The sequence below is a fragment of the Saccostrea cucullata genome, unplaced genomic scaffold (genome assembly GCF_032062105.1).
Source record: "Saccostrea cucullata isolate Sc308-1 unplaced genomic scaffold, CSIRO_AGI_Scuc_v1 ctg12531, whole genome shotgun sequence".
Lineage (NCBI taxonomy): Eukaryota > Metazoa > Mollusca > Bivalvia > Ostreida > Ostreidae > Saccostrea > Saccostrea cuccullata.
In genome coordinates, this window is record NW_026922073.1 from 1 (window position 1) to 6,068 (window position 6,068).

Genomic DNA, 6,068 nt, shown 5'->3' on the forward strand with positions numbered 1-6,068 from the left:
TCAATTTGCAAGATATTTGATCAAAGACACTTCATCTTTTTGATGACTGATCTCTGAGTTTCAACAGTAGCAACCATACATACACAACAGTAGCAATTCATACACAACAGTAGTAATTAACACACAGTCAGTATCCCTTACAGTGCCATAGGAGTAGGTTCTTTCTATGATAGTTATAATTTTTTTCATTTGGGCATGCATTTTGAATGCATATGCAATAAGTGGGGGCATGGAGGAAAAAGGACCTAATGGTAAAAATTATTTTTTTTAATGAATGATCATTTTAGAATTTAAAAATAAAACAGCATCAATATATTTACTCTAACTTTAATAATTATCCTCTTTTTAAAAATTGTTTAGTGAAACATAATATCAATTGTAATAATTCCAGAAATGTTGTTTGTAATTTGATAATGTGAAAGTCTGATCATGCAGATATGTAATGTAAAGCTTATTTTTATTATTTAGCTGCCCTCAAGTTCTGCACATGTTTCAACTGTCAAGTTGCTTGGATATCACGGTATTCCTTCTACAAACACAGTGAGAAGTTAACAGAAGATATTTCCTCCTTGCCTAGACCCCAATTTCATCATGCAGAAAATGAGTATCACCGTGAGAAGTACAGACAACCTCTGTTTGATGGATCATCCACAACAGTCCTTGAGGCAGTGACCAAACATCTCTACATATTTTCAGTGAACAATGGAATGTCAAAAACTGCCGTATCAGATAGCCTTCAGTGTGAAAAGTCATCTCTACCCCAACCAAATTGTTTGCCTGCAACTTTTAAGGAGGCCAGAGCTTTTGTTGCACCATTTCTGATGCCACTGGAGAAGCATGATGTATGCATCAACGACTGTGTTATTTTTCGTGATAGTGGTGATTTGAAGCTGGCAAGAGACAATGTGTGCCCGAAGTGTTCTGAACCTAGGATGGAGAATGGAAATCAAGGAAAATTTTTTCCTATATGCCTATTGGACCGCGGTTGGCTCGGTGGTTTGGGACATCAAACCTGTGTAAATTGATCTATGAAAAAACAATAACTTATTCTGGAAGTAATCGTGATGTAGTGTTAAAGGACTTTACCGACAGTTCACAATTTCACTCCTGGTATGCTAAAGGTCAAGTGTTTGAAGAAATGGACAAGCAACTGTGCGTACCATTGTCACTTTTCACCGATGGAGTGAATCCAAACAGAAACTCAGCCTGCCAGAAGTCCATGTGGCCCATAATTCTGACATGGATCACTCTTCCCACATCCATTAGACAGCTGCTTGGTCCTATGATGCTAATGGGGATTATACCGAGTGGCAAGAATGGAGCAGAACCAAAGTCCTTGGAGCCCTATCTGTCTGTTGTTGTTGATGAACTTTTGTCTCTTACAGAATTTACAGTTCACAACTCTTACACATCTGCCCCTGTGTCAATTAAGGTAGCACTGCTGCAGTATCTTTGTGATATCCCCGGATATTCTAAGTTGCTGCATTTGTCTGGACATGGTGGCCTCAGATCATGCCCCTACTGTACGGAAACAGGCCATTACTGCAAACATCTGAAGAAAACCATCCACATTTCCAACAGAAGATTTCTTTCTGCTGATCATCCGCTACGTAATTCCGAGGGATTTGCCACCCAGGGGCAGGACATGAACAGTAAACCAGAGCCCTTCTCACGTGAAGAGGAAATCCACCTAAGGAATCAGTACGAACGGAAGCCCAATAAATCCCAGAAAACAAACCATCAGAAACAGACAGACTTAAAAGGTCAATACATTCTTCAGAATTTGCCATATCACAATAGGATCGAGCAAATGTCACCTGACGGCATGCATACACTGGCAGATTTCATCAGCCATCTTATGGAGATGCTTTCTGGCAAGTTCAACAACCTGAAGGTAAAATCTTGTGAAAAAGAATTCAGCAGATTTCCTCAAGTTTGGCCAGAGAGTGGAAGAACAGATGTTGTTCAACCAAAGAAGAAAAGAAAAGTTCAAAAGACAGAGATTGAAGAATGCCATTCAGAGTTGGAGACACCATGGTCCTTAACTAAAGAACAGATGAAGTTAGCAGATGAAAGAGCAATGAACATTGTTTATACCCATGCACAAGAGATTTTCCCGGGGCCCCACTTCACCAAACTTTGGACTCTAAGGACGATGAATTCAAAATTACAAGTAAGTTTATCATATTTATAATTTATTAAATTCATATGTCTAAATTGTACTTACTTGCATTAATTGCCTGAGTAGTTGTACAGAATATCATGTTTTGATCTAAGTATAAAATTTAAATATGAGCTTGATGATGATAAAATACATGTATTATCAAAATTTAAAAACTATAGTAGCCTGAGACTTAATTATTTATTTACTACCTAAGTACTCATCCAGTTCTTTTAGGAAAAAAAACCCACTTCGATGCATGAAATTTTGCACACATTTCTTAAAATACATGTTGATACACATTACGCTATAAAAATGAAAAGATTAGTAAAACTTCATATCATCCTCTCTGTATACATGTTAAAGGGATGAGTAATTTTATGTTTAACTTCATATGTGACTCAAAAACAGGTTAATCTTAAAAAAAGTACTCCTGGATCTTAAACACATATTATCATGATTATATCGGATCATTAATTTCAATTTCATCGTTGGAATACATGTGTTTTGCTTTCATTTTCAGTTTGTGACGTCAGGGGCATTTGAGTGGTGTATTCGTGGATTTCTCCCTCCAGCTCAAGAGAAGACTCTACAGGCCATCTGTGATGTCATCAAAAGAATGGTTGCACCTGAGCTGACTATATCTGAACTACCTCAACTCCAAGCTGATACACATGAAGCCCTCGCTATGCTGGAACGAGACTTTCCACTTACAATGCAGGTAAAATGCCAGAAAAAAATCTGTATTATTAAGAATGATATATTAATTATAAATGTGAAAAAAAATTACATGCATGCATATGTAGACCTGTTGACCATTGTTTATAACAGTTTATATAGGCTTGTTGTCAGTGGATAGATAATTACATATTTATTTTAAATAAGCTGTCCTAAGTTTGAAACAGAGATAATTTGAAACTGAGATAAGGTTGCTTTAGATTGATTCAAGTTATTTTGTTTAGCAGTTCAATCTTTGCCTTGATTTATAGGATCAGTACTTTAAACCCACTGTGCTGCATCAAGAATGATTCTTAAGATTCACGTAAAATATAAAAAATTGCATTGCCTATATTCTTTTTAGAATCTCACAACCCATTTGATTCATCATATTGTGGATGACTTGGCCAAACTTGGACCCATGTATGGTAGATGGTTATTCCCCTACGAACGGGCAAATGGCTGGATAACAAGGCAATGTTTAAAGAAAGGGATAGAGGAGTCTACTGTTATGGAAACATATGTAGTAAGTGGCACTAATTTTAGATACAATTTCAATTAAGTAAATCCTAAACAAGTTAAAATATATTGATATCAACTGGTAGACTGAATACTTATATATGATTATATGCACCATCAATGAAAAAAAAAACAACAGTAAATTTTCTACATTAAGATTCCTGAAATATTTAAAGTTATTACTTTAAAATATCGATTTTTTTTAGGTTTATGACTGGTGTATTTACATGATTTTGAGTCAGAAGTTCAATCCCAGGAATGTGTTTGGTGGTGAGAAGTCCTTGATGAAGATAAGCCAACAGATAATGGAGGAGATGAGCAACGAGACCAGTTCTGCATCACACAACCAACAACCAACAAAGAACGCTCGCAGTCTGCTGACGAAGGAAATGTGCCACTACATGCAGAATTTCTATCTAATGGACTTGAAGATAAGTGCTATCAAGTTTACAGACACTGTGACTGAATGCCATGGAACGCTTGATATCACAGACGACAATGGTAGGAGTGTCCGTTATGTCGGCGACAAATACAGAGGGAATAAGCCAAGGTCTATCGTTAAGCTGCATAGTGTAAATGGCCACCAGTTTGGACGCATTTGCTTTTTCTTAGAGCATGTGGTTGATGGAACTATTCATCACTGGACAATTGTTGATGTGTTTCCTCTGGCTGAGAAGTGTGATTCGTTATTTGTGGTGGAAGACAATCCAGTTAGGCGACAGCTTTTCCATGTAAGCAGACTTGGCAAATCACTCGTTTATAGTAAGAAACAGAATACGATATGGATTCTCGGTCTTCGGTGATCATGCTCTTGACTGTGACAATTCAAATGGATCAGATTAGATGTACCAGTGTAATGTGAAACTGGAATACTTTGTTATGACTAGACCAGAGTTCTGCAATTTGTTGAATGTAAAATAGATTGTCTTTACTGTGGCATGACATACTTGACAACATGTAGTTGAAAATTAAATTTCTTGTGTAACTGATTGTGATGTGCATAATTATTATGAAATACAATATGTAGCTGTGTTAAAAATATATTCAACATGTTCAAGAAATTGAAACCTGAATATTGATTTGAATGTTTAAAGTAAAAAAGGGTTTTGTAAAAATTTGATATTAAATAGGGAATTTTTTTTTCTAATACATTTGTATCATGGAAGAGTATATATCATTTTGTATATACTAGGACTTTGAAAATTAGCCTTGCTTCTTCTCTCCACTTTTCAATGCATTTTTACAAATTGCACCATTTCAGTCATGCTGAATTAACAGATTTGAATTTTTTTGTACATTTTATTTTAACACCATAGTTGAAAAGAAACGTTATCAATCATGGTCACGACACTTACTGTATTCATTGAACTTGTGAATCATTGTTTTTTTCTTTCATGATGATTGTTTGACTGTATGTATGATTGAGCAATGAATAAAATATATATTTACATAGTTTGTTCTTATTTCCTTTAGTTAATTGTAATTTAGATATTACTTTAATTTCCATTCTCTTTGCAGTATTTCAGTACAACAAATCATAAAAGGTAACTAGGGTCATCTCTTAACTAATGCGGGAAAATGTTGCAGAAAATTACAACATATTTCTTGACTGAATAAGAGGGGTACAAAAAATCATTGTTCTGGAAAGTAAAAAGAAGTTCTGGGTTGGGTCCATTAGTAGTTATTTGTTAGGAAAAGGGCTACCAAACAGTTTGGTTTCTGTTCAAAGTGCTGCTATTCTAATGCATTTACATAGTATTGGAAAGAGCAAGGAATTAGTAAAGTGAACAATTTAGATTTGGGATATTAAAATATTCTTTGAGATTAAGGAAAAATGTACATAAAATTTACAGGCATTGTGGCTACAGGGAATTCTATTTCCACCGTATTATTGTACATTTTATTTCATGTGTCTACCAACGAATGCAAACAATTCCTTATAGTTTGCCTTGATTGAGTAGTACTTGTAAAATACAATAGTAAACTTCCATCCCCCCTGAGAAGCAGCATACTAGTACACGTTAAAAAATTCCATTCAATGATAATTATGTCATGATCAGGGACCTTTAATTTCAAAACGTTTATCTTTAATTATGGATGAAAGAATGTAATAATTTCAGTACATCATATAATTATTAATGTTAAATGTTTGATTAATTTGAAATTACTGTCATGTTTATATAAAATCAAACGCATTAATTAATTACATATACATGTATTTACAAACAATGTCAACTGTTATTCTTCCAACCGGTATATGTCGGGATTATTGTAATTCATAATCGCACACAATTTTCAAGGATTCAAATAGGTTTACATGTATAAATGTTTCGGGTGTAAAGGGAGGTGAGTTTGGGTCTCTCTAAAATCATTAAAAAAAATTTTAATTTCTCTCCCCTCCAAGAAATAGGTTTCTCAGGTAAGGGAACAATGTAATTATAATTAAAGTTGATGTGAAAAATCAACCCACCCCACTTCTCCCGGGAAAATATTTAATTTAATGGATATACGCGCAGTGGCGGATTTAAGGGGGGCGCCCCCGGCGCGCGCCCCCCGTAAGTAAAATTGTCAAAGTTAATGTAAATCACAGTTTCGTCTACAAAATGTTAATATGTATACTCGGTAGACCTCATTTTTACCCTACAAAATCTCTAAAATCCAGGAGCTTCCG

At 35.0% G+C, this 6,068-nt stretch overlaps 1 pseudogene; it reads left to right on the plus strand.

The window, feature by feature from the left end:
• The first annotated feature begins 469 nt into the window (after positions 1 to 469).
• On the plus strand, positions 470 to 4,849 carry LOC134261151 (uncharacterized; annotated as a pseudogene).
• The last annotated feature ends 1,219 nt before the right edge of the window (positions 4,850 to 6,068 follow it).